Source organism: Triturus cristatus, unplaced genomic scaffold, assembly GCF_964204655.1.
Source record: "Triturus cristatus unplaced genomic scaffold, aTriCri1.1 SCAFFOLD_105, whole genome shotgun sequence".
In the NCBI taxonomy this organism is placed as follows: domain Eukaryota; kingdom Metazoa; phylum Chordata; class Amphibia; order Caudata; family Salamandridae; genus Triturus; species Triturus cristatus.
The window spans coordinates 869,016-895,106 of record NW_028187897.1 but is presented as its reverse complement, the minus strand read 5'-3'; positions in this window follow the sequence as shown (position 1 = coordinate 895,106).

The window sequence follows — 26,091 nt, the reverse complement described above, 5'->3', positions numbered from 1 at the left end:
GGAGTAGGTATGTGTGTGGGGTTGCCGCGTAGACTGCCAAAAAAGTATTCTCAGGTAAAGTACCACTCATGGCGCGCAGGTGCTGGTCCAGGGCTCGTCAGCCCAATCGGCTCAAGGGAGCCTTAATACAATAAAAAATCCGATTGGCCGCACTCTGCTCGTCCTACCAGCGTGTTACCCCAAGGAATTGTGGTCCATGAAGTGGCGACGGCGAATACGCCTGTGCCAAAGTTTTAAGTGAAAGTAAATGTCGCGTTAGCCATCCCTGGACACGTGTTTCGAGGTAGTTGCCTCTCGTCAGCAGGGAGTAGGTATGTGTGTGGGGTTGCCACGTAGACTGCCAAAAAAGTATTCTCAGGTAAAGTACCACTCATGGCACGCAGGTGCTGGTCCAGGGCTCGTCAGCCCAATCGGCTCAAGGGAGCCTTAATACAATCAAAAATCCGATTGGCCGCACTCTGCTCGTCCTACCAGCGTGTTACCCCAAGGAATTGTGGTCCATGAAGTGGCGACGGCGAATACGCCTGTGCCAAAGTTTTAAGTGAAAGTAAGTGTCGCGTTAGCCATCCCTGGACACGTGTTTCGAGGTATTTGCCTCTCGTCAGCAGGGAGTAGGTATGTGTGTGGGGTTGCCGCGTAGACTGCCAAAAAAGTATTCTCAGGTAAAGTACCACTCATGGCGCGCAGGTGCTGGTCCAGGGCTCGTCAGCCCAATCGGCTAAAGGGAGCCTTAATACAATCAAAAATCCGATTGGCCGCACTCTGCTCGTCCTACCAGCGTGTTACCCCAAGAAATTGTGGTCCATGGAGTGGCGACGGCGAATACGCCTGTGCCAAAGTTTTAAGTGAAAGTAAGTGTCGCGTTAGCCATCCCTGGACACGTGTTTCGAGGTAGTTGCCTTTCGTCAGCAGGGAGTAGATATGTGTGTGGGGTTGCCGCGTAGACTGCCAAAAAAGTATTCTCAGGTAAAGTACCACTCATGGCGCGCAGGTGCTGGTCCAGGGCTCGTCAGCCCAATCGGCTCAAGGGAGCCTTAATACAATCAAAAATCCGATTGGCCGCACTCTGCTCGTCCTACCAGCGTGTTACCCCAAGAAATTGTGGTCCATGGAGTGGCGACGGCAAATACGCCTGTGCCAAAGTTTTAAGTGAAAGTAAGTGTCGCGTTAGCCATCCCTGGACACGTGTTTCGAGGTAGTTGCCTTTCGTCAGCAGGGAGTAGATATGTGTGTGGGGTTGCCGCGTAGACTGCCAAAAAAGTATTCTCAGGTAAAGTACCACTCATGGCGCGCAGGTGCTGGCCCAGGGCTCGTCAGCCCAATCGGCTCAAGGGAGCCTTAATACAATCAAAAATCAGATTGGCCGCACTCTGCTCGTCCTACCAGCGTGTTACCCCAAGGAATTGTGGTCCATGGAGTGACGACGGCAAATACGCCTGTGCCAAAGTTTTAAGTTAAAGTAAGTGTCGCGTTAGCCATCCCTGGACACGTGTTTCGAGGTAGTTGCCTCTCATCAGCAGGGAGTAGGTATGTGTGTGGGGTTGCCGCGTAGACTGCGAAAAAAGTATTCTCAGGTAAAGTACCACTCATGGCGCGCAGGTGCTGGTCCATGGCTCGTCAGCCCAATCGGCTCAAGGGAGCCTTAATACAATCAAAAACCCGATTGGTCGCACTCTGCTCGTCCTACCCGCGTGTTACCCCAAGGAATTGTGGTCCATGAAGTTGCGACGGCGAATACGCCTGTGCCAAAGTTTTAAGTGAAAGTAAGTGTTGCGTTAGCCATCCTTGGACACGTGTTTCGAGGTAGTTGCCTCTCGTCAGCAGGGAGTAGGTATGTGTGTGGGGTTGCCGCGTAGACTGCCAAAAAAGTATTCTCAGGTAAAGTACCACTCATGGCGCGCAGGTGCTGGTCCAGGGCTCGTCAGCCCAATCGGCTTAAGGGAGCCTTAATACAATAAAACATCCGATTGTCCGCACTCTGCTCGTCCTACCAGCGTGTTACCCCAAGGAATTGTGGTCCATGAAGTGGCGACGGCGAATACGCCTGTGCCAAAGTTTTAAGTGAAAGTAAGTGTCGCGTTAGCCATCCCTGGACACGTGTTTCGAGGTAGTTGCCTCTCGTCAGCAGGGAGTAGGTATGTGTGTGGGGTTGCCGCGTAGACTGTCATAAAAGTATTCTCAGGTAAAGTACCACTCATGGCGCGCAGGTGCTGGTCCAGGGCTCGTCAGCCCAATCGGCTCAAGGGAGCCTTAATACAATCAAAAATCCGATTGGCCGCACTCTGCTCGTCCTACCAGCGTGTTACCCCAAGGAATTGTGGTCCATGAAGTGGCGACGGCGAATACGCCTGTGCCAAAGTTTTAAGTGAAAGTAAGTGTCGCGTTAGCCATCCCTGGACACGTGTTTCGAGGTAGTTGCCTCTCGTCAGCAGGGAGTAGGTATGTGTGTGGGGTTGCCGCGTAGACTGCCAAAAAAGTATTCTCAGGTAAAGTACCACTCATGGCGCGCAGGTGCTGGTCCAGGGCTCGTCAGCCCAATCGGCTCAAGGGAGCCTTAATACAATCAAAAATCCCATTGGCCGCACTCTGCTCGTCCTACCAGCGTGTTACCCCAAGGAATTGTGGTCCATGAAGTTGCGACGGCGAATACGCCTGTGCCAAAGTTTTAAGTGAAAGTAAGTGTTGCGTTAGCCATCCTTGGACACGTATTTCGAGGTAGTTGCCTCTCGTCAGCAGGGAGTAGGTATGTGTGTAGGGTTGCCGCGTAGACTGCCAAAAAAGTATTCTCAGGTAAAGTACCACTCATGGCGCGCAGGAGCTGGTCCAGGGCTCGTCAGCCCAATCGGCTCAAGGGAGCCTTAATACAATCAAAAATCCGATTGGCCGCACTCTGCTTGTCCTACCAGCGTGTTACCCCAAGGAATTGTGGTCCATGAAGTGGCGATGGCGAATACGCCTGTGCCAAAGTTTTAAGTGAAAGTAAGTGTCGCGTTAGCCATCCCTGGACACGTGTTTCGAGGTAGTTGCTTCTCGTCAGCAGGGAGTAGGTATGTGTGTGGGGTTGCCACGTAGACTGCCAAAAAAGTATTCTCAGGTAAAGTACCACTCATGGCGCGCAGGTGCTGGTCCAGGGCTCGTCAGCCCAATCGGCTCAAGGGAGCCTTAATACAATCAAAAATCCGATTGGCCGCACTCTGCTCGTCCTACCAGCGTGTTACCCCAAGGAATTGTGGTCCATGAACTGGCGACGGCGGATACGCGTGTGCCAAAGTTTTAAGTGAAAGTAAGTGTCGCGTTAGCCATCCCTGGACACGTGTTTCGAGGTAGTTGCCTCTCGTCAACAGGGAGTAGGTATGTGTGTGGGGTTGCCGCGTAGACTGCAAAAAAAGTATTCTCAGGTAAAGTACCACTCATGGCGCGCAGGTGCTGGTCCAGGGCTCGTCAGCCCAATCGGCTCAAGGGAGCCTTAATACAATCAAAAATCCGATTGGCCGCACTCTGCTCGTCCTACCAGCGTGTTACCCCAAGGAACTGTGGTCCATAAAGTGGCGACGGCGAATACTCCTGTGCCAAAGTTGTAAGTGAAAGTAAGTGTCGCGTTAGCCATCCCTAGACAAGTGTTTCGAGGTAGTTGCCTCTCGTCAGCAGGGAGTAGGTATGTGTGTGGGGTTGCCGCGTAGACTGCCAAAAAAGTATTCTCAGGTAAAGTACCACTCATGGCGCGCGGGTGCTGGTCCAGGGCTCGTCAGCCCAATCGGCTCAAGGGAGCCTTAATACAATCAAAAATCCGATTGGCCGCACTCTGCTCGTCCTACCAGCGTGTTACCCCAAGGAATTGTGGTCCATGAAGTGGCGACGGCGAATACGCCTGTGCCAAAGTTTTAAGTGAAAGTAAGTGTCGCGTTAGCAATCCCTGGACACGTGTTTCGAGGTATTTGCCTCTCGTCAGCAGGGAGTAGGTATGTGTGTGGGGTTGCCGCGTAGACTGCCAAAAAAGTATTCTCAGGTAAAGTACCACTCATGGCGCGCAGGTGCTGGTCCAGGGCTCGTCAGCCCAATCGGCTCAAGGGAGCCTTAATACAATCAAAAATCCGATTGGTCGCACTCTGCTCGTCCTACCAGCGTGTTACCCCAAGGAATTGTTGTCCATGAAGTGGCGACGGCGAATACGCCGGTGCCAAACTTTTAAGTGAAAGTAAGTGTCTCGTTAGCCATCTCTGGACACGTGTTTCGAGGTAGTTGCCTCTCGTCAGCAGGGAGTAGGTATGTGTGTGGGGTTGCCGCGTAGACTGCCAAAAAAGTATTCTCAGGTAAAGTACCACTCATGGCGTGCAGGTGCTGGTCCAGGGCTCGTCAGCCCAATCGGCTCAAGGGAGCCTTAATACAATCAAAAATCCAATTGGCCGCACTCTGCTCGTCCTACCAGCGTGTTACCCCAAGGAATTGTGGTCCATGAAGTGGCGACGGCGAATACGCCTGTGCCAAAGTTTTAAGTGAAAGTAAGTGTCGCGTTAGCCATCCCTGGACACGTGTTTCGAGGTAGTTGCCTCTCGTCAGCAGGGAGTAGATATGGGTGTGGGGTTGCCACGTAGACTGCCAAAAAAGTATTCTCAGGTAAAGTACCACTCATGGCGCGCAGGTGCTGGTCCAGGGCTCGTCAGCCCAATCGGCTCAAGGGAGCCTTAATACAATCAAAAATGCGATTGGCCGCACTCTGCTCGTCCTACCAGCGTGTTACCCCAAGGAATTGTGGTCCATGAAGTGGCGACGGCGAATACGCCTGTGCCAAAGTTTTAAGTGAAAGTAAGTGTCGCATTAGCCATCCCTGGACACGTGTTTCGAGGTAGTTGCCTCTCGTCAGCAGGGAGTAGGTATGTGTGTGGGGTTGCCGCGTAGACTGCCAAAAAAGTATTCTCAGGTAAAGTACCACTCATGGCGCGCAGGTGCTGGTTCAGGGCTCGTCAGCCCAATCGGCTCAAGGGAGCCTTAATACAATCGAAAATCCGATTGGCCGCACTCTGCTCGTCCTACCAGCGTGTTACCCCAAGGAATTGTGGTCCATGAAGTGGCGACGGCGAATACGCCTGTGCCAAAGTTTTAAGTGAAAGTAAGTGTCGCGTTAGCCATCCCTGGACACGTGTTTTGAGGTAGTTGCCTCTCGTCAGCAGGGAGTAGGTATGTGTGTGGGGTTGCCGCGTAGACTGCCAAAAAAGTATTCTCAGGTAAAGTACCACTCATGGCGCGCAGGTGCTGGTCCAGGGCTCGTCAGCCCAATCGGCTCAAGGGAGCCTTAATACAATCAAAAATCCGATTGGCCGCACTCTGCTCGTCCTACCAGCGTGTTACCCCAAGGAATTGTGGTCCATGAAGTGGCGACGGCGAATACTCCTGTGCCAAAGTTTTAAGTGAAAGTAAGTGTCGCGTCAGCCATCCCTGGACACGTGTTTCGAGGTAGTTGCCTCTCGTCAGCAGGGAGTAGGTATGTGTGTGGGGTTGCCGCGTAGACTGCCAAAAAAGTATTCTCAGGTAAAGTACCACTCATGGCGCGCAGGTGCTGGTCCAGGGCTCGTCAGCCCAATCGGCTCAAGGGAGCCTCAATACAATCAAAAATCCGATTGGCCGCACTCTGCTCGTCCTACCAGCGCGTTACCCCAAGGTATTGTGGTCCATAAAGTGGCGACGGCGAATACGCCTGTGCCAAAGTTTTAAGTGAAAGTAAGTGTCGCGTTAGCAATCCCTGGACACGTGTTTCGAGGTATTTGCCTCTTGTCAGCAGGGAGTAGGTATGTGTGTGGGGTTGCCGCGTAGACTGCCAAAAAAGTATTCTCAGGTAAAGTACCACTCATGGCGCGCAGGTGCTGGTCCAGGGCTCGTCAGCCCAATCGGCTCAAGGGAGCCTTAATACAATCAAAAATCCGATTGACCGCACTCTGCTCGTCCTACCAGCGTGTTACCCCAAGGAATTGTGGTCCATGAAGTGGCGACGGCGAATACGCCTGTGCCAAAGTTTTAAGTGAAAGTAAGTGTCGCGTTAGCCATCCCTGGACACGTGTTTTGAGGTAGTTGCCTCTCGTCAGCAGGGAGTAGGTATGTGTGTGGGGTTGCCGCGTAGACTGCCAAAAAAGTATTCTCAGGTAAAGTACCACTCATGGCTCGCAGGTGCTGGTCCAGGGCACGTCAGCCCAATCGGCTCAAGGGAGCCTTAATACAAACAAAAATCCGATTGGCCGCACTCTGCTCGTCCTACCAGCGTGTTACCCCAAGGAATTGTGGTCCATGAAGTGGCGATGGCGAATACGCCTGTGCCAAAGTTTTAAGTGAAAGTAAGTGTCGCGTTAGCCATCCCTGGACACGTGTTTCGAGGTATTTGCCTCTCGTCAGCAGGGAGTAGGTATGTGTGTGGGGTTGCCGCGTAGACTGCCAAAAAAGTATTCTCAGGTAAAGTACCACTCATGGCGCGCAGGTGCTGGTCCAGGGCTCGTCAGCCCAATCAGCTCAAGGGAGCCTTAATACAATAAAAAATCCGATTGGCTGCACTCTGCTCGTCCTACCAGCGTGTTACCCCAAGGAATTGTGGTCCATGAAGTGGCGACGGCGAATACGCCTGTGCCAAAGTTTTAAGTGAAAGTAAGTGTCGCGTTAGCCATCCCTGGACACGTGTTTCGAGGTAGTTGCCTCTCATCAGCAGGGAGTAGGTATGTGTGTGGGGTTGCCGCGTAGACTGCCAAAAAAGTATTCTCAGGTAAAGTACCACTCATGGCGCGCAGGTGCTGGTCAAGGGCTCGTCAGCCCAATCGGCTCAAGGGAGCCTTAATACAATCAAAACTCCAATAGCCTCACTCTGCCCGTCCTACCAGCGTGTTACCCCAAGGAATTGTGGTCCATGAAGTGGCGACGGCGAATACGCCTGTGCCAAACTTTTAAGTGAAAGTAAGTGTCGCGTTAGCCATCCCTGGACACGTGTTTCGAGGTAGTTGCCTCTCGTCAGCAGGGAGTAGGTATGGGTGTGGGGTTGCCACGTAGACTGCCAAAAAAGTATTCTCAGGTAAAGTACCACTCATGGCGCGCAGGTGCTGGTCCAGGGCTCGTCAGCCCAATCGGCTCAAGGGAGCCTTATTACAATCAAAAATCCGATTGACCGCACTCTGCTCGTCCTACCAGCGTGTTACCCCAAGGAATTGTGGTCCATGAAGTGGCGACGGCAAATACGCCTGTGCCAAAGTTTAAGTGAAAGTAAGTTTTGCGTTAGAAATCCCTGGACACGTGTTTCGAGGTAGTTGCCTCTCGTCAGCAGGGAGTAGGTATGTGTGTGGGGTTGCCGCGTAGACTGCCAAAAAAGTATTCTCAGATAAAGTACCACTCATGGCGCGCAGGTGCTGGTCCAGGGCTCGTCAGCCCAATTGGCTCAAGGGAGCCTTAAAACAATCAAAAATGCGATTGGCCGCACTCTGCTCGTCCTACCAGCGTGTTACCCCAAGGAATTGTGGTCCATGAAGTGGCGACGGCGAATACGCCTATGCCAAAGTTTTAAGTGAAAGTAAGTGTCGCATTAGCCATCCCTGGACACGTGTTTCGAGGTAGTTGCCTCTCGTCAGCAGGGAGTAGGTATGTGTGTGGGGTTGCCGCGTAGACTGCCAAAAAAGTATTCTCAGGTAAAGTACCACTCATGGCGCGCAGGTGCTGGTCCAGGGCTCGTCAGCCCAATCGGCTCAAGGGAGCCTCAATACAATCAAAAATCCGATTGGCCGCACTCTGCTCGTCCTACCAGCGCGTTACCCCAAGGTATTGTGGTCCATAAAGTGGCGACGGCGAATACGCCTGTGCCAAAGTTTTAAGTGAAAGTAAGTGTCGCGTTAGCAATCCCTGGACACGTGTTTCGAGGTATTTGCCTCTCGTCAGCAGGGAGTAGGTATGTGTGTGGGGTTGCCGCGTAGACTGCCAAAAAAGTATTCTCAGGTAAAGTACCACTCATGGCGCGCAGGTGCTGGTCCAGGGCTCGTCAGCCCAATCGGCTCAAGGGAGCCTTAATACAATCAAAAATCCGATTGACCGCACTCTGCTCGTCCTACCAGCGTGTTACCCCAAGGAATTGTGGTCCATGAAGTGGCGACGGCAAATACGCCTGTGCCAAAGTTTTAAGTGAAAGTAAGTGTCGCGTTAGCCATCCCTGGACACGTGTTTTGAGGTAGTTGCCTCTCGTCAGCAGGGAGTAGGTATGTGTGTGGGGTTGCCGCGTAGACTGCCAAAAAAGTATTCTCAGGTAAAGTACCACTCATGGCTCGCAGGTGCTGGTCCAGGGCACGTCAGCCCAATCGGCTCAAGGGAGCCTTAATACAAACAAAAATCCGATTGGCCGCACTCTGCTCGTCCTACCAGCGTGTTACCCCAAGGAATTGTGGTCCGTGAAGTGGCGACGGCGAATACGCCTGTGCCAAAGTTTTAAGTGAAAGTAAGTGTCGCGTTAGCCATCCCTGGACACGTGTTTTGAGGTAGTTGCATCTCGTCAGCAGGGAGTAGGTATGTGTGTGGGGTTGCCGCGTAGACTGCCAAAAAAGTATTCTCAGGTAAAGTACCACTCATGGCGCGCAGGTGCTGGTCCAGGGCTCGTCAGCCCAATCGGCTCAAGGGAGCCTTAATACATTCAAAAATCTGATTGGCCGCACTCTGCTCGTCCTACCAGCCTGTTACCCCAAGGAATTGTGGTCCATGAAGTGTACTCCTGTGCCAAAGTTTTAAGTGAAAGTAAGTGTCGCGTTAGCCATCCCTGGACACGTGTTTCGAGGTAGTTGCCTCTCGTCAGCAGGGAGTAGGTATGTGTGTGGGGTTGCTGCGTAGACTGCCAAAAAAGTATTCTCAGGTAAAGTACCACTCATGGCGCGCAGGTGCTGGTCCAGGGCTCGTCAGCCCAATCGGCTCAAGGGAGCCTTAATACAATCAAAAATCCGATTGGCCGTACTCTGCTCATCCAACCAGCGTGTTACCCCAAGGAATTGTGGTCCATAAAGTGGCGACGGCGAATACGCCTGTGCCAAAGTTTTAAGTGAAAGTAAATGTCGCGTTAGCCATCCCTGGACACGTGTTTCGAGGTAGTTGCCTCTCGTCAGCAGGGAGTAGGTATGTGTATGGGGTTGCCGCGTAGACTGCCAAAAAAGTATTCTCAGATAAAGTACCACTCATGGCGCGCAGGTGCTGGTCCAGGGCTCGTCAGCCCAATTGGCTCAAGGGAGCCTTAATACAATCAAAAATGCGATTGGCCGCACTCTGCTCGTCCTACTAGCGTGTTACCCCAAGGAATTGTGGTCCATGAAGTGGCGACGGCGAATACGCCTATGCCAAAGTTTTAAGTGAAAGTAAGTGTCGCATTAGCCATCCCTGGACACGTGTTTCGAGGTAGTTGCCTCTCGTCAGCAGGGAGTAGGTATGTGTGTGGGGTTGCCGCGTAGACTGCCAAAAAAGTATTCTCAGGTAAAGTACCACTCATGGCGCGCAGGTGCTGGTCCAGGGCTCGTCAGCCCAATCGGCTCAAGGGAGCCTCAATACAATCAAAAATCCGATTGGCCGCACTCTGCTCGTCCTACCAGCGCGTTACCCCAAGGTATTGTGGTCCATAAAGTGGCGACGGCGAATACGCCTGTGCCAAAGTTTTAAGTGAAAGTAAGTGTCGCGTTAGCAATCCCTGGACACGTGTTTCGAGGTATTTGCCTCTCGTCAGCAGGGAGTAGGTATGTGTGTGGGGTTGCCGCGTAGACTGCCAAAAAAGTATTCTCAGGCAAAGTACCACTCATGGCGCGCAGGTGCTGGTCCAGGGCTCGTCAGCCCAATCGGCTCAAGGGAGCCTTAATACAATCAAAAATCCGATTGACCGCACTCTGCTCGTCCTACCAGCGTGTTACCCCAAGGAATTGTGGTCCATGAAGTGGCGACGGCGAATACGCCTGTGCCAAAGTTTTAAGTGAAAGTAAGTGTCGCGTTAGCCATCCCTGGACACGTGTTTTGAGGTAGTTGCCTCTCGTCAGCAGGGAGTAGGTATGTGTGTGGGGTTGCCGCGTAGACTGCCAAAAAAGTATTCTCAGGTAAAGTACCACTCATGGCTCGCAGGTGCTGGTCCAGGGCACGTCAGCCCAATCGGCTCAAGGGAGCCTTAATACAAACAAAAATCCGATTGGCCGCACTCTGCTCGTCCTACCAGCGTGTTACCCCAAGGAATTGTGGTCCATGAAGTGGCGATGGCGAATACGCCTGTGCCAAAGTTTTAAGTGAAAGTAAGTGTCGCGTTAGCCATCCCTGGACACGTGTTTCGAGGTATTTGCCTCTCGTCAGCAGGGAGTAGGTATGTGTGTGGGGTTGCCGCGTAGACTGCCAAAAAAGTATTCTCAGGTAAAGTACCACTCATGGCGCGCAGGTGCTGGTCCAGGGCTCGTCAGCCCAATCAGCTCAAGGGAGCCTTAATACAATAAAAAATCCGATTGGCTGCACTCTGCTCGTCCTACCAGCGTGTTACCCCAAGGAATTGTGGTCCATGAAGTGGCGACGGCGAATACGCCTGTGCCAAAGTTTTAAGTGAAAGTAAGTGTCGCGTTAGCCATCCCTGGACACGTGTTTCGAGGTAGTTGCCTCTCATCAGCAGGGAGTAGGTATGTGTGTGGGGTTGCCGCGTAGACTGCCAAAAAAGTATTCTCAGGTAAAGTACCACTCATGGCGCGCAGGTGCTGGTCAAGGGCTCGTCAGCCCAATCGGCTCAAGGGAGCCTTAATACAATCAAAACTCCAATAGCCGCACTCTGCCCGTCCTACCAGCGTGTTACCCCAAGGAATTGTGGTCCATGAAGTGGCGACGGCGAATACGCCTGTGCCAAACTTTTAAGTGAAAGTAAGTGTCGCGTTAGCCATCCCTGGACACGTGTTTTGAGGTAGTTGCCTCTCGTCAGCAGGGAGTAGGTATGGGTGTGGGGTTGCCACGTAGACTGCCAAAAAAGTATTCTCAGGTAAAGTACCACTCATGGCGCGCAGGTGCTGGTCCAGGGCTCGTCAGCCCAATCGGCTCAAGGGAGCCTTATTACAATCAAAAATCCGATTGACCGCACTCTGCTCGTCCTACCAGCGTGTTACCCCAAGGAATTGTGGTCCATGAAGTGGCGACGGCAAATACGCCTGTGCCAAAGTTTAAGTGAAAGTAAGTTTTGCGTTAGAAATCCCTGGACACGTGTTTCGAGGTAGTTGCCTCTCGTCAGCAGGGAGTAGGTATGTGTGTGGGGTTGCCGCGTAGACTGCCAAAAAAGTATTCTCAGATAAAGTACCACTCATGGCGCGCAGGTGCTGGTCCAGGGCTCGTCAGCCCAATTGGCTCAAGGGAGCCTTAAAACAATCAAAAATGCGATTGGCCGCACTCTGCTCGTCCTACCAGCGTGTTACCCCAAGGAATTGTGGTCCATGAAGTGGCGACGGCGAATACGCCTATGCCAAAGTTTTAAGTGAAAGTAAGTGTCGCATTAGCCATCCCTGGACACGTGTTTCGAGGTAGTTGCCTCTCGTCAGCAGGGAGTAGGTATGTGTGTGGGGTTGCCGCGTAGACTGCCAAAAAAGTATTCTCAGGTAAAGTACCACTCATGGCGTGCAGGTGCTGGTCCAGGGCTCGTCAGCCCAATCGGCTCAAGGGAGCCTCAATACAATCAAAAATCCGATTGGCCGCACTCTGCTCGTCCTACCAGCGCGTTACCCCAAGGTATTGTGGTCCATAAAGTGGCGACGGCGAATACGCCTGTGCCAAAGTTTTAAGTGAAAGTAAGTGTCGCGTTAGCAATCCCTGGACACGTGTTTCGAGGTATTTGCCTCTCGTCAGCAGGGAGTAGGTATGTGTGTGGGGTTGCCGCGTAGACTGCCAAAAAAGTATTCTCAGGTAAAGTACCACTCATGGCGCGCAGGTGCTGGTCCAGGGCTCGTCAGCCCAATCGGCTCAAGGGAGCCTTAATACAATCAAAAATCCGATTGACCGCACTCTGCTCGTCCTACCAGCGTGTTACCCCAAGGAATTGTGGTCCATGAAGTGGCGATGGCGAATACGCCTGTGCCAAAGTTTTAAGTGAAAGTAAGTGTCGCGTTAGCCATCCCTGGACACGTGTTTTGAGGTAGTTGCCTCTCGTCAGCAGGGAGTAGGTATGTGTGTGGGGTTGCCGCGTAGACTGCCAAAAAAGTATTCTCAGGTAAAGTACCACTCATGGCTCGCAGGTGCTGGTCCAGGGCACGTCAGCCCAATCGGCTCAAGGGAGCCTTAATACAAACAAAAATCCGATTGGCCGCACTCTGCTCGTCCTACCAGCGTGTTACCCCAAGGAATTGTGGTCCGTGAAGTGGCGACGGCGAATACGCCTGTGCCAAAGTTTTAAGTGAAAGTAAGTGTCGCGTTAGCCATCCCTGGACACGTGTTTTGAGGTAGTTGCCTCTCGTCAGCAGGGAGTAGGTATGTGTGTGGGGTTGCCGCGTAGACTGCCAAAAAAGTATTCTCAGGTAAAGTACCACTCATGGCGCGCAGGTGCTGGTCCAGGGCTCGTCAGCCCAATCGGCTCAAGGGAGCCTTAATACATTCAAAAATCTGATTGGCCGCACTCTGCTCGTCCTACCAGCGTGTTACCCCAAGGAATTGTGGTCCATGAAGTGTACTCCTGTGCCAAAGTTTTAAGTGAAAGTAAGTGTCGCGTTAGCCATCCCTGGACACGTGTTTCGAGGTAGTTGCCTCTCGTCAGCAGGGAGTAGGTATGTGTGTGGGGTTGCTGCGTAGACTGCCAAAAAAGTATTCTCAGGTAAAGTACCACTCATGGCGCGCAGGTGCTGGTCCAGGGCTCGTCAGCCCAATCGGCTCAAGGGAGCCTTAATACAATCAAAAATCCGATTGGCCGTACTCTGCTCATCCAACCAGCGTGTTACCCCAAGGAATTGTGGTCCATGAAGTGGCGACGGCGAATACGCCTGTGCCAAAGTTTTAAGTGAAAGAAAATGTCGCGTTAGCCATCCCTGGACACGTGTTTCGAGGTAGTTGCCTCTCGTCAGCAGGGAGTAGGTATGTGTATGGGGTTGCCGCGTAGACTGCCAAAAAAGTATTCTCAGGTAAAGTACCACTCATGGCACGCAGGTGCTGGTCCAGGGCTCGTCAGCCCAATCGGCTCAAGGGAGCCTTAATACAATCAAAAATCCGATTGGCCGCACTCTGCTCGTCCTACTAGCGTGTTACCCCAAGGAATTGTGGTCCATGAAGTGGCGACGGCGAATACGCCTGTGCCAAAGTTTTAAGTGAAAGTAAGTGTCGCGTTAGCCATCCCTGGACACATGTTTCGAGGTATTTGCCTCTCGTCAGCAGGGAGTAGGTATGTGTGTGGGGTTGCCGCGTAGACTGCCAAAAAAGTATTCTCAGGTAAAGTACCACTCATGGCGCGCAGGTGCTGGTCCAGGGCTCGTCAGCCCAATCGGCTCAAGGGAGCCTTAATACAATCAAAAATCCGATTGGCTGCACTCTGCTCGTCCTACCAGCGTGTTACCCCAAGGAATTGTGGTCCATGAAGTGGCGACGGCGAATACGCCTGTGCCAAAGTTTTAAGTGAAAGTAAGTGTCGCGTTAGCCATCCCTGGACACGTGTTTCGAGGTAGTTGCCTCTCATCAGCAGGGAGTAGGTATGTGTGTGGGGTTGCCGCGTAGACTGCCAAAAAAGTATTCTCAGGTAAAGTACCACTCATGGCGCGCAGGTGCTGGTCAAGGGCTCGTCAGCCCAATCGGCTCAAGGGAGCCTTAATACAATCAAAACTCCAATAGCCGCACTCTGCCCGTCCTACCAGCGTGTTACCCCAAGGAATCGTGGTCCATGAAGTGGCGACGGCGAATACGCCTGTGCCAAACTTTTAAGTGAAAGTAAGTGTCGCGTTAGCCATCCCTGGACACGTGTTTCGAGGTAGTTGCCTCTCGTCAGCAGGGAGTAGGTATGGGTGTGGGGTTGCCACGTAGACTGCCAAAAAAGTATTCTCAGGTAAAGTACCACTCATGGCGCGCAGGTGCTGGTCCAGGGCTCGTCAGCCCAATCGGCTCAAGGGAGCCTTATTACAATAAAAAATCCGATTGACCGCACTCTGCTCGTCCTACCAGCGTGTTACCCCAAGGAATTGTGGTCCATGAAGTGGCGACGGCAAATACGCCTGTGCCAAAGTTTAAGTGAAAGTAAGTTTCGCGTTAGAAATCCCTGGACACGTGTTTCGAGGTAGTTGCCTCTCGTCAGCAGGGAGTAGGTATGTGTGTGGGGTTGCCGCGTAGACTGCCAAAAAAGTATTCTCAGATAAAGTACCACTCATGGCGCGCAGGTGCTGGTCCAGGGCTCGTCCGCCCAATTGGCTCAAGGGAGCCTTAATACACTCAAAAATGCGATTGGCCGCACTCTGCTCGTCCTACCAGCGTGTTACCCCAAGGAATTGTGGTCCATGAAGTGGCGACGGCGAATACGCCTGTGCCAAAGTTTTAAGTGAAAGTAAGTGTCGCATTAGCCATCCCTGGACACGTGTTTCGAGGTAGTTGCCTCTCGTCAGCAGGGAGTAGGTATGTGTGTGGGGTTGCCGCGTAGACTGCCAAAAAAGTATTCTCAGGTAAAGTACCACTCATGGCGCGCAGGTGCTGGTTCAGGGCTCGTCAGCCCAATCGGCTCAAGGGAGCCTTAATACAATCAAAAATCCGATTGGCCGCACTCTGCTCGTCCTACCAGCGTGTTACCCCAAGGAATTGTGGTCCATGAAGTGGCGACGGCGAATACGCCTGTGCCAAACTTTTAAGTGAAAGTAAGTGTCGCGTTAGCCATCCCTGGACACGTGTTTCGAGGTAGTTGCCTCTCATCAGCAGGGAGTAGGTATGTGTGTGGGGTTGCCGCGTAGACTGCCAAAAAAGTATTCTCAGGTAAAGTACCACTCATGGCGCGCAGGTGCTGGTCCAGGGCTCGTCAGCCCAATCGGCTCAAGGGAGCCTCAATACAATCAAAAATCCGATTGGCCGCACTCTGCTCGTCCTACCAGCGCGTTACCCCAAGGAATTGTGGTCCATAAAGTGGCGACGGCGAATACGCCTGTGCCAAAGTTTTAAGTGAAAGTAAGTGTCACGTTAGCAATCCCTGGACACGTGTTTCGAGGTATTTGCCTCTCGTCAGCAGGGAGTAGGTATGTGTGTGGGGTTGCCACGTAGACTGCCAAAAAAGTATTCTCAGGTAAAGTACCACTCATGGCGCGCAGGTGCTGGTCCAGGGCTCGTCAGCCCAATCGGCTCAAGGGAGCCTTAATACAATCAAAAATCCGATTGGCCGCACTCTGCTCGTCCTACCAGCGTGTTACCCCAAGGAATTGTGGACCATGAAGTGGCGACGGCGAATACGCCTGTGCCAAAGTTTTAAGTGAAAGTAAGTGTTGCGTTAGCCATACCTGGACACGTGTTTCGAGGTAGTTGCCTCTCGTCAGCAGGGAGTAGGTATGTGTGTGGGGTTGCCGCGTAGACTGCCAAAATAGTATTCTCAGGTAAAGTACCACTCATGGCTCGCAGGTGCTGGTCCAGGGCTCGTCAGCCCAATCGGCTCAAGGGAGCCTTAATACAAACAAAAATCCGATTGGCCGCACTCTGCTCGTCCTACCAGCGTGTTACCCCAAGGAATTGTGGTCCATGAAGTGGCGACGGCGAATACTCCTGTGCCAAATTTTTAAGAGAAAGTAAGTGTCGCGTTAGCCATCCCTGGACACGTGTTTCGAGGTAGTTGCCTCTCGTCAGCAGGGAGTAGGTATGTGTGTGAGGTTGCCGCGTAGACTGCCAAAAAAGTATTCTCAGGTAAAGTACCACTCATGGCGCGCAGGTGCTGGTCCAGGGCTCGTCAGCCCAATCGGCTCAAGGGAGCCTCAATACAATCAAAAATCCGATTGGCCGCACTCTGCTCGTCCTACCAGTGCGTTACCCCAAGGAATTGTGGTCCATAAAGTGGCGACGGCGAATACGCCTGTGCCAAAGTTTTAAGTGAAAGTAAGTGTCACGTTAGCAATCCCTGGACACGTGTTTCGAGGTATTTGCCTCTCGTCAGCAGGGAGTAGGTATGTGTGTGGGGTTGCCACGTAGACTGCCAAAAAAGTATTCTCAGGTAAAGTACCACTCATGGCGCGCAGGTGCTGGTCCAGGGCTCGTCAGCCCAATCGGCTCAAGGGAGCCTTAATACAATCAAAAATCCGATTGGCCGCACTCTGCTCGTCCTACCAGCGTGTTACCCCAAGGAATTGTGGACCATGAAGTGGCGACGGCGAATACGCCTGTGCCAAAGTTTTAAGTGAAAGTAAGTGTTGCGTTAGCCATACCTGGACACGTGTTTCGAGGTAGTTGCCTCTCGTCAGCAGGGAGTAGGTATGTGTGTGGGGTTGCCGCGTAGACTGCCAAAAAAGTATTCTCAGGTAAAGTACCACTCATGGCTCGCAGGTGCTGGTCCAGGGCTCGTCAGCCCAATCGGCTCAAGGGAGCCTTAATACAAACAAAAATCCGATTGGCCGCACTCTGCTCGTCCTACCAGCGTGTTACCCCAAGGAATTGTGGTCCATGAAGTGGCGACGGCGAATACTCCTGTGCCAAATTTTTAAGTGAAAGTAAGTGTCGCGTTAGCCATCCCTGGACACGTGTTTCGAGGTAGTTGCCTCTCGTCAGCAGGGAGTAGGTATGTGTGTGAGGATGCCGCGTAGACTGCCAAAAAAATATTCTCAGGTAAAGTACCACTCATGGCTCGCAGGTGCTGGTCCAGGGCTCGTCAGCCCAATCGGCTCAAGGGAGCCTTAATACAATCAAAAATCCGATTGGCCGCACTCTGCTCGTCCTACCAGCGTGATACCCCAAGGAATTGTGGTCCATGAAGTGGCGACGGCGAATACGCCTGTGCCAAAGTTTTAAGTGAAAGTAAGTGTCGCGTTAGCAATCCCTGGACACGTGTTTCGAGGTATTTGCCTCTCGTCAGCAGGGAGTAGGTATGTGTGTGGGGTTGCCGCGTAGACTGCCAAAAAAGTATTCTCAGGTAAAGTACCACTCATGGCGCGCAGGTGCTGGTCCAGGGCTCGTCAGCCCAATCGGCTCAAGGGAGCCTTAATACAATCAAAAATCCGATTGACCGCACTCTGCTCGTCCTACCAGCGTGTTACCCCAAGGAATTGTGGTCCATGAAGTGGCGACGGCGAATACGCCTGTGCCAAAGTTTTAAGTGAAAGTAAGTGTCGCGTTAGCCATCCCTGGACACGTGTTTTGAGGTAGTTGCCTCTCGTCAGCAGGGAGTAGGTATGTGTGTGGGGTTGCCGCGTAGACTGCCAAAAAAGTATTCTCAGGTAAAGTACCACTCATGGCTCGCAGGTGCTGGTCCAGGGCACGTCAGCCCAATCGGCTCAAGGGAGCCTTAATACAAACAAAAATCCGATTGGCCGCACTCTGCTCGTCCTACCAGCGTGTTACCCCAAGGAATTGTGGTCCGTGAAGTGGCGACGGCGAATACGCCTGTGCCAAAGTTTTAAGTGAAAGTAAGTGTCGCGTTAGCCATCCCTGGACACGTGTTTTGAGGTAGTTGCCTCTCGTCAGCAGGGAGTAGGTATGTGTGTGGGGTTGCCGCGTAGACTGCCAAAAAAGTATTCTCAGGTAAAGTACCACTCATGGCGCGCAGGTGCTGGTCCAGGGCTCGTCAGCCCAATCGGCTCAAGGGAACCTTAATACATTCAAAAATCTGATTGGCCGCACTCTGCTCGTCCTACCAGCGTGTTACCCCAAGGAATTGTGGTCCATGAAGTGTACTCCTGTGCCAAAGTTTTAAGTGAAAGTAAGTGTCGCGTTAGCCATCCCTGGACACGTGTTTCGAGGTAGTTGCCTCTCGTCAGCAGGGAGTAGGTATGTGTGTGGGGTTGCCGCGTAGACTGCCAAAAAAGTATTCTCAGGTAAAGTACCACTCATGGCGCGCAGGTGCTGGTCCAGGGCTCGTCAGCCCAATCGGCTCAAGGGAGCCTTAATACAATTAAAAATCCGATTGGCCGTACTCTGCTCATCCTACCAGCGTGTTACCCCAAGGAATTGTGGTCCATGAAGTGGCGACGGCGAATACGCCTGTGCCAAAGTTTTAAGTGAAAGTAAATGTCGCGTTAGCCATCCCTGGACACGTGTTTCGAGGTAGTTGCCTCTCGTCAGCAGGGAGTAGGTATGTGTATGGGGTTGCCGCGTAGACTGCCAAAAAAGTATTCTCAGGTAAAGTACCACTCATGGCACGCAGGTGCTGGTCCAGGGCTCGTCAGCCCAATCGGCTCAAGGGAGCCTTAATACAATCAAAAATCCGATTGGCCGCACTCTGCTCGTCCTACCAGCGTGTTACCCCAAGGAATTGTGGTCCATGAAGTGGCGACGGCGAATACGCCTGTGCCAAAGTTTTAAGTGAAAGTAAGTGTCGCGTTAGCCATCCCTGGACACATGTTTCGAGGTATTTGCCTCTCGTCAGCAGGGAGTAGGTATGTGTGTGGGGTTACCGCGTAGACTGCCAAAAAAGTATTCTCAGGTAAAGTACCACTAATGGCGCGCAGGTCTTGGTCCAGGGCTCGTCACCCCAATCGGCTCAAGGGAGCCTTAATACAATCAAAAATCCGATTGGCTGCACTCTGCTCGTCCTACCAGCGTGTTACCCCAAGGAATTGTGGTCCATGAAGTGGCGACGGCGAATACGCCTGTGCCAAAGTTTTAAGTGAAAGTAAGTGTCGCGTTAGCCATCCCTGGACACGTGTTTCGAGGTAGTTGCCTCTCATCAGCAGGGAGTAGGTATGTGTGTGGGGTTGCCGCGTAGACTGCCAAAAAAGTATTCTCAGGTAAAGTACCACTCATGGCGCGCAGGTGCTGGTCAAGGGCTCGTCAGCCCAATCGGCTCAAGGGAGCCTTAATACAATCAAAACTCCAATAGCCGCACTCTGCCCGTCCTACCAGCGTGTTACCCCAAGGAATCGTGGTCCATGAAGTGGCAACGGCGAATACGCCTGTGCCAAACTTTTAAGTGAAAGTAAGTGTCGCGTTAGCCATCCCTGGACACGTGTTTCGAGGTAGTTGCCTCTCGTCAGCAGGGAGTAGGTATGGGTGTGGGGTTGCCACGTAGACTGCCAAAAAAGTATTCTCAGGTAAAGTACCACTCATGGCGCGCAGGTGCTGGTCCAGGGCTCGTCAGCCCAATCGGCTCAAGGGAGCCTTATTACAATGAAAAATCCGATTGACCGCACTCTGCTCGTCCTACCAGCGTGTTACCCCAAGGAATTGTGGTCCATGAAGTGGCGACGGCAAATACGCCTGTGCCAAAGTTTAAGTGAAAGTAAGTTTCGCGTTAGAAATCCCTGGACACGTGTTTCGAGGTAGTTGCCTCTCGTCAGCAGGGAGTAGGTATGTGTGTGGGGTTGCCGCGTAGACTGCCAAAAAAGTATTCTCAGATAAAGTACCACTCATGGCGCGCAGGTGCTGGTCCAGGGCTCGTCCGCCCAATTGGCTCAAGGGAGCCTTAATACACTCAAAAATGCGATTGGCCGCACTCTGCTCGTCCTACCAGCGTGTTACCCCAAGGAATTGTGGTCCATGAAGTGGCGACGGCGAATACGCCTGTGCCAAAGTTTTAAGTGAAAGTAAGTGTCGCATTAGCCATCCCTGGACACGTGTTTCGAGGTAGTTGCCTCTCGTCAGCAGGGAGTAGGTATGTGTGTGGGGTTGCCGCGTAGACTGCCAAAAAAGTATTCTCAGGTAAAGTACCACTCATGGCGCGCAGGTGCTGGTTCAGGGCTCGTCAGCCCAATCGGCTCAAGGGAGCCTTAATACAATCAAAAATCCGATTGGCCGCACTCTGCTCGTCCTACCAGCGTGTTACCCCAAGGAATTGTGGTCCATGAAGTGGCGACGGCGAATACGCCTGTGCCAAACTTTTAAGTGAAAGTAAGTGTCGCGTTAGCCATCCCTGGACACGTGTTTCGAGGTAGTTGCCTCTCATCAGCAGGGAGTAGGTATGTGTGTGGGGTTGCCGCGTAGACTGCCAAAAAAGTATTCTCAGGTAAAGTACCACTCATGGCGCGCAGGTGCTGGTCCAGGGCTCGTCAGCCCAATCGGCTCAAGGGAGCCTCAATACAATCAAAAATCCGATTGGCCGCACTCTGCTCGTCCTACCAGCGCGTTACCCCAAGGAATTGTGGTCCATAAAGTGGCGACGGCGAATACGCCTGTGCCAAAGTTTTAAGTGAAAGTAAGTGTCACGTTAGCAATCCCTGGACACGTGTTTCGAGGTATTTGCCTCTCGTCAGCAGGGAGTAGGTATGTGTGTGGGGTTGCCACGTAGACTGCCAAAAAAGTATTCTCAGGTAAAGTACCACTCATGGCGCGCAGGTGCTGGTCCAGGGCTCGTCAGCCCAATCGGCTCAAGGGAGCCTTAATACAATCAAAAATCCGATTGGCCGCACTCTGCTCGTCCTACCAGCGTGTTACCCCAAGGAATTGTGGACCATGAAGTGGCGACGGCGAATACGCCTGTGCCAAAGTTTTAAGTGAAAGTAAGTGTTGCGTTAGCCATACCTGGACACGTGTTTCGAGGTAGTTGCCTCTCGTCAGCAGGGAGTAGGTATGTGTGTGGGGTTGCCGCGTAGACTGACAAAAAAGTATTCTCAGGTAAAGTACCACTCATGGCTCGCAGGTGCTGGTCCAGGGCTCGTCAGCCCAATCGGCTCAAGGGAGCCTTAATACAAACAAAAATCCGATTGGCCGCACTCTGCTCGTCCTACCAGCGTGTTACCCCAAGGAATTGTGGTCCATGAAGTGGCGACGGCGAATACTCCTGTGCCAAATTTTTAAGTGAAAGTAAGTGTCGCGTTAGCCATCCCTGGACACGTGTTTCGAGGTAGTTGCCTCTCGTCAGCAGGGAGTAGGTATGTGTGTGAGGTTGCCGCGTAGACTGCCAAAAAAGTATTCTCAGGTAAAGTACCACTCATGGCGCGCAGGTGCTGGTCCAGGGCTCGTCAGCCCAATCGGCTCAAGGGAGCCTCAATACAATCAAAAATCCGATTGGCCGCACTCTGCTCGTCCTACCAGCGCGTTACCCCAAGGAATTGTGGTCCATAAAGTGGCGACGGCGAATACGCCTGTGCCAAAGTTTTAAGTGAAAGTAAGTGTCACGTTAGCAATCCCTGGACACGTGTTTCGAGGTATTTGCCTCTCGTCAGCAGGGAGTAGGTATGTGTGTGGGGTTGCCACGTAGACTGCCAAAAAAGTATTCTCAGGTAAAGTACCACTCATGGCGCGCAGGTGCTGGTCCAGGGCTCGTCAGCCCAATCGGCTCAAGGGAGCCTTAATACAATCAAAAATCCGATTGGCCGCACTCTGCTCGTCCTACCAGCGTGTTACCCCAAGGAATTGTGGACCATGAAGTGGCGACGGCGAATACGCCTGTGCCAAAGTTTTAAGTGAAAGTAAGTGTCGGGTTAGCCATCCCTGGACACGTGTTTCGAGGTAGTTGCCTCTCGTCAGCAGGGAGTAGGTATGTGTGTGAGGTTGCCGCGTAGACTGCCAAAAAAATATTCTCAGGTAAAGTACCACTCATGGCTCGCAGGTGCTGGTCCAGGGCTCGTCAGCCCAATCGGCTCAAGGGAGCCTTAATACAATCAAAAATCCGATTGGCCGCACTCTGCTCGTCCTACCAGCGTGATACCCCAAGGAATTGTGGTCCATGAAGTGGCGACGGCGAATACGCCTGTGCCAAAGTTTTAAGTGAAAGTAAGTGTCGCGTTAGCCATCCCTGGACACGTGTTTCGAGGTATTTGCCTCTCGTCAGCAGGGAGTAGGTATGTGTGTGGGGTTGCCGCGTAGACTGCCAAAAAAGTATTCTCAGGTAAAGTACCACTCATGGCTCGCAGGTGCTGGTCCAGGGCTCGTCAGCCCAATCGGCTCAAGGGAGCCTTAATACAAACAAAAATCCGATTGGCCGCACTCTGCTCGTCCTACCAGCGTGTTACCCCAAGGAATTGTGGTCCATGAAGTGGCGATGGCGAATACTCCTGTGCCAAATTTTTAAGTGAAAGTAAGTGTCGCGTTAGCCATCCCTGGACACGTGTTTCGAGGTAGTTGCCTCTCGTCAGCAGGGAGTAGGTATGTGTGTGAGGTTGCCGCGTAGACTGCCAAAAAAATATTCTCAGGTAAAGTACCACTCATGGCTCGCAGGTGCTGGTCCAGGGCTCGTCAGCCCAATCGGCTCAAGGGAGCCTTAATACAATCAAAAATCCGATTGGCCGCACTCTGCTTGTCCTACCAGCGTGATACCCCAAGGAATTGTGGTCCATGAAGTGGCGACGGCGAATACGCCTGTGCCAAAGTTTTAAGTGAAAGTAAGTGTCACGTTAGCCATCCCTGGACACGTGTTTCGAGGTAGTTGCCTCTCGTCAACAGGGAGTAGGTATGTGTGTGGGGTTGCCGCGTAGACTGCCAAAAAAGTATTCTCAGGTAAAGTACCACTCATGGCGCGCAGGTGCTGGTCCATGGCTCGTCAGCCCAATCGGCTCAAGGGAGCCTTAATACAATCAAAAATCCGATTGGCTGCACTCTGCTCGTCCTACCAGCGTGTTACCCCAAGGAATTGTGGTCCATGAAGTGGCGACGGCGAATACGCCTGTGCCAAAGTTTTAAGTGAAAGTAAGTGTCGCGTTAGCCATCCCTGGACACGTGTTTCGAGGTAGTTGCCTCTCGTCAGCAGGGAGTAGGTATGTGTGTGGGGATGCCGCGTAGACTGCCAAAAAAGTATTCTCAGGTAAAGTACCACTCATGGCGCGCAGGTGCTGGTCGAGGGCTCGTCAGCCCAATCGGCTCAAGGGAGCCTTAATACAATCAAAAATCCAATTGGCCGCACTCTGCTCGTCCTACCAGCGTGTTACCCCAAGGAATTGTGGTCCATGAAGTGGGGACGGCGAATACGCCTGTGCCAAATTTTTAAGTGACAGTAAGTGTCGCGTTAGCAATCCCTGGACACGTGTTTCGAGGTATTTGCCTCTTGTCAGCAGGGAGTAGGTATGTGTGTGGGGTTGCCGCGTAGACTGCCAAAAAAGTATTCTCAGGTAAAGTACCACTCATGGCGCGCAGGTGCTGGTCCAGGGCTCGTCAGCCCAATCGGCTCAAGGGAGCCTTAATACAATCAAAAATCCGATTGGCCGCACTCTGCTCGTCCTACCAGCGTGTTACCCCAAGGAATTATGGTCCATGAAGTGGCGACGGTGAATACGCCTGTGCCAAAGTTTTAAGTGAAAGTAAGTGTCACTTTAGCCATCCCTGGACACGTGTTTCGAGGTAGTTGCCTCTCGTCAGCAGGGAGTAGGTATGTGTGTGGGGTTGCCGCGTAGACTGCCAAAAAAGTATTCTCAGGTAAAGTACCACTCATGGCTCGCAGGTGCTGGTCCAGGGCTCGTCAGCCCAATCGGCTCAAGGGAGCCTTAATACAAACAAAAATCCGATTGGCCGCACTCTGCTTGTCCTACCAGCGTGTTACCCCAAGGAATTGTGGTCCATGAAGTGGCGACGGCGAATACGCCTGTGCCAAAGTTTTAAGTGAAAGTAAGTGTCGCGTTAGCAATCCCTGGACACGTGTTTCGAGGTATTTGCCTCTCGTCAGCAGGGAGTAGGTATGTGTGTGGGGTTGCCGCGTAGACTGCCAAAAAAGTATTCTCAGGTAAAGTACCACTCATGGCGCGCAGGTGCTGGTCCAGGGCTCGTCAGCCCAATCGGCTCAAGGGAGCCTTAATACAATCAAAAATCCGATTGGCCGCACTCTGCTCGTCCTACCAGCGTGTTACCCCAAGGAATTATGGTCCATGAAGTGGCGACGGCAAATACGCCTGTGCCAAAGTTTTAAGTGAAAGTAAGTGTCGCGTTAGCCATCCCTGGACACGTGTTTCGAGGTAGTTGCCTCTCGTCAGCAGGGAGTAGGTATGTGTGTGGGGTTGCCGCGTAGACTGCCAAAAAAGTATTCTCAGGTAAAGTACCACTCATGGCGCGCAGGTGCTGGTCGAGGGCTCGTCAGCCCAATCGGCTCAAGGGAGCCTTAATACAATCAAAAATCCAATTGGCCGCACTCTGCTCGTCCTACCAGCGTGTTACCCCAAGGAATTGTGGTCCATGAAGTGGGGACGGCGAATACGCCTGTGCCAAATTTTTAAGTGACAGTAAGTGTCGCGTTAGCCATCCCTGGACACGTGTTTCGAGGTAGTTGCCTCTCATCAGCAGGGAGTAGGTATGTGTGTGGGGTTGCAGCGTAGACTGCCAAAAAAGTATTCTCAGGTAAAGTACCACTCATGGCGCGCAGGTGCTGGTCCAGGGCTCGTCAGCCCAATCGGCTCAAGGGAGCGTCAATACAATCAAAAATCCGATTGGTCGCACTCTGCTCGTCCAACCAGCGCGTTACCCCAAGGAATTGTCGTCCATAAACTGGTGACGGCGAATACGCCTGTGCCAAAGTTTTAAGTGAAAGTAAGTGTCGCGTTAGCAATCCCGGGACACGTGTTTCGAGGTATTTGCCTCTCGTCAGCAGGGAGTAGGTATGTGTGTGGGGTTGCCGCGTAGACTGCCAAAAAAGTATTCTCAGGTAAAGTACCACTCATGGCGCGCAGGTGCTGGTCCAGGGCTCGTCAGCCCAATCGGCTCAAGGGAGCCTTAATACAATCAAAAATCCGATTGGCCGCACTCTGCTCGTCCTACCAGCGTGTTACCCCAAGGAATTATGGTCCATGAAGTGGCGACGGTGAATACGCCTGTGCCAAAGTTTTAAGTGAAAGTAAGTGTCACGTTAGCCATCCCTGGACACGTGTTTCGAGGTAGTTGCCTCTCGTCAGCAGGGAGTAGGTATGTGTGTGGGGTTGCCGCGTAGACTGCCAAAAAAGTATTCTCAGGTAAAGTACCACTCATGGCTCGCAGGTGCTGGTCCAGGGCTCGTCAGCCCAATCGGCTCAAGGGAGCCTTAATACAAACAAAAATCCGATTGGCCGCACTCTGCTTGTCCTACCAGCGTGTTACCCCAAGGAATTGTGGTCCATGAAGTGGCGACGGCGAATACGCCTGTGCCAAAGTTTTAAGTGAAAGTAAGTGTCGCGTTAGCCATCCCTGGACACGTGTTTCGAGGTAGTTGCCTCTCGTCAGCAGGGAGTAGGTATGTGTGTGGGGTTGCCGCGTAGACTGCCAAAAAAGTATTCTCAGGTAAAGTACCACTCATGGCGCGCAGGTGCTGGTCCAGGGCTCGTCAGCCCAATCGGCTCAAGGGAGCCTTAATACAATCAAAAATCCGATTGGCCGTACTCTGCTCATTCTACCAGCGTGTTACCCCAATGAATTGTGGTCCATGAAGTGGCGACGGCGAATACGCCTGTGCCAAAGTTTTAAGTGAAAGTAAATGTCGCGTTAGCCATCCCTGGACACGTGTTTCGAGGTAGTTGCCTCTCATCAGCAGGGAGTAGGTATGTGTGTGGGGTTGCCGCATAGACTGCCAAAAAAGTATTCTCAGGTAAAGTACCACTCATGTCGCGCAGGTGCTGGTCCAGGGCTCGTCAGCCCAATCGGCTCAAGGGAGCGTCAATACAATCAAAAATCCGATTGGCCGCACTCTGCTCGTCCTACCAGCGCATTACCCCAAGGAATTGTGGTCCATAAACTGATGACGGCGAATACGCCTGTGCCAAAGTTTTAAGTGAAAGTAAGTGTCGCGTTAGCAATCCCTGGACACGTGTTTCGAGGTATTTGCCTCTCGTCAGCAGGGAGTAGGTATGTGTGTGGGGTTGCCGCGTAGACTGCCAAAAAAGTATTCTCAGGTAAAGTACCACTCATGGCTCGCAGGTGCTGGTCCAGGGCTCGTCAGCCCAATCGGCTCAAGGGAGCCTTAATACAATCAAAAATCCGATTGGCCGTACTCTGCTCATCCTACCAGCGTGTTACCCCAAGGAATTGTGGTCCATGAAGTGGCGACGGCGAATACGCCTGTGCCAAAGTTTTAAGTGAAAGTAAGTGTCGCGTTAGCCATCCCTGGACACGTGTTTCGAGGTAGTTGCC